This window comes from Dendrobates tinctorius, unplaced genomic scaffold, assembly GCF_039654945.1.
Source record: "Dendrobates tinctorius isolate UK_male_01 unplaced genomic scaffold, ASM3965494v1 ptg000332l, whole genome shotgun sequence".
NCBI lineage: Eukaryota > Metazoa > Chordata > Amphibia > Anura > Dendrobatidae > Dendrobates > Dendrobates tinctorius.
In genome coordinates, this window is record NW_027361998.1 from 12,221,175 (window position 1) to 12,224,104 (window position 2,930).

Below are 2,930 nucleotides of genomic sequence, written 5' to 3' on the forward strand. Positions count from 1 at the left end.
TATACAAGAATATAACTACTATAATACTGCCCCCTATATACAAGAATATAACTACTATAATACTGCTCCTATATACAAGAATATAACTACTATAATACTGCTCCTATGTACAAGAATATAACTACTATAATACTGCCCCCTATGTACAAGAATATAACTATTATAATACTGCCCTATGTATAAGAATATAACTATTATAATACTGCCTGTATGTACAAGAATATAACTATTATAATACTGCCTTCTATGTACAAGAATATAACTATTATAATACTGCTCCTATGTACAAGACTATAACTACTATAATACTGCCCCTATGTACAAGAATATAACTATTATAATACTGCTACTATGTACAAGAATATAACTACTATAACACTGCCCCTATGTACAAGAATATAACTATTATAATACTGCCCCTATGTACAAGAATATAACTATTATAATACTGCCCCTATGTACAAGAATATAACTACTATAATACTGCTCCCTATGTACAAGAATATAACTACTATAATACTGCCCCTATGTACAAGAATGTAACTACTATAATACTGCCCCCCTATGTACAAGAATGTAACTACTATAATACTGCCCCTATGTACAAGAATATAACTACTATAATACTGCTCCCTATGTACAAGAATATAACTACTATAATACTGCCCCTATGTACAAGAATATAACTACTATAATACTGCCCCCTATGTACAAGAATATAACTACTATAATACTGCCCCTATGTACAAGAATATAACTACTATAATACTGCTCCCTATGTACAAGAATATAACTACTATAATACTGCCCCTATGTACAAGAATGTAACTACTATAATACTGCCCCCCTATGTACAAGAATGTAACTACTATAATACTGCCCCTATGTACAAGAATATAACTACTATAATACTGCCCCTATGTACAAGAATATAGCTACTATAATACTGCCCCCTATATACAAGAATATAACTACTATAATACTGCCCCCTATATACAAGAATATAACTACTATAATACTGCTCCTATATACAAGAATATAACTACTATAATACTGCTCCTATGTACAAGAATATAACTACTATAATACTGCCCCCTATGTACAAGAATATAACTATTATAATACTGCCCTATGTATAAGAATATAACTATTATAATACTGCCTGTATGTACAAGAATATAACTATTATAATACTGCCTTCTATGTACAAGAATATAACTATTATAATACTGCTCCTATGTACAAGACTATAACTACTATAATACTGCCCCTATGTACAAGAATATAACTATTATAATACTGCTACTATGTACAAGAATATAACTACTATAACACTGCCCCTATGTACAAGAATATAACTATTATAATACTGCCCCTATGTACAAGAATATAACTATTATAATACTGCCTTCTATGTACAAGAATATAACTACTATAATACTGCCCCTATGTACAAGAATATAACTATTATAATACTGCCCCTATGTACAAGAATATAACTATTATAATACTGCCTTCTATGTACAAGAATATAACTACTATAATACTGCCCCTATGTACAAGAATATAACTATTATAATACTGCCCCTATGTACAAGAATATAACTATTATAATACTGCCTTCTATGTACAAGAATATAACTATTATAATACTGCTCCTATGTACAAGAATATAACTACTATAATACTGCCCCTATGTACAAGAATATAACTATTATAATACTGCCCCTATGTACAAGAATATAACTATTATAATACTGCCTTCTATGTACAAGAATATAACTACTATAATACTTCCCCTATGTACAAGAATATAACTACTATAATACTGCCCCTATGTACAAGAATATAACTACTATAATACTGCCCCTATGTACAAGAATATAGCTACTATAATACTGCCTCCTATGTACAAGAATATAACTACTATAATACTGCCTCCTATGTACAAGAATATAACTACTATAATACTGCCCCTATGTACAGGAATATAACTACTATAATACTGCCCCCTATATACAAGAATATAACTACTATAATACTGCTCCTATGTACAAGAATATAACTATTATAATACTGCTCCTATATACAAGAATATAACTACTATAATACTGCTCCTATGTAATAGATTATAACTACTATAATACTGCATATGTAAATAGATGCAATATACATATGCATGGTCTGTGTGCATTGATCTCATGTGTCTTCTGGAGTCTCCTCTGATGTCACTATGCCAATTGCCCGTGCCTCGTATGTGGTTATTTGCCAGACGCCGTAGGCATGCACTTTATGGATGACTAATGGGGGAGAACTCTGGCGCCTACGAACCCCAATGCGCACGTGCCACATATGGCACTGTAATAGGCTGAATTGCGATCAGTTGATGGGATCTGCGCATCATTTAAGGGATCATGTGGATATTAAAACAACGTCCTCTGAGGAAATGTGAAACTCACGTTGGGGATAGATGTCGGTGTATCACTTCAATCAGATATGGGTAACAATTGTTTTTGCTCAATATTTGCTCTTTTTAGGGTTATGTGGGGCCACTATACTGTTTGCAGTGCTGTGATGGGGACACAGTTGGGGCACCATACTTTGTAGGTGTTCAGTAAGGTCATCTTGCTGTGGTGTGGAGAAAATGGCTGTAGGGGTATCACTTTGAGATCACTTTGCGGGGCCATTGTAGTATTGGGGTCACTGTGGTGTATCATACTTGCAGAGGTAGTGTAAGGTCATCATACTGTGTACAGTGGCTATTGTGGAGTAATTCACTGAGGGGGTGTTATATTGCTTTTGGGAGGCATTTTTGTTGTATCATACTTTATGGGGGGCCATGAAAGGGCAATCTAGGGCTTCAATAGGAGGAAAGGAAGTTCTCTTGTGTGCAATTTAAGTATCACATGTCTGTCACTATATACACTTTA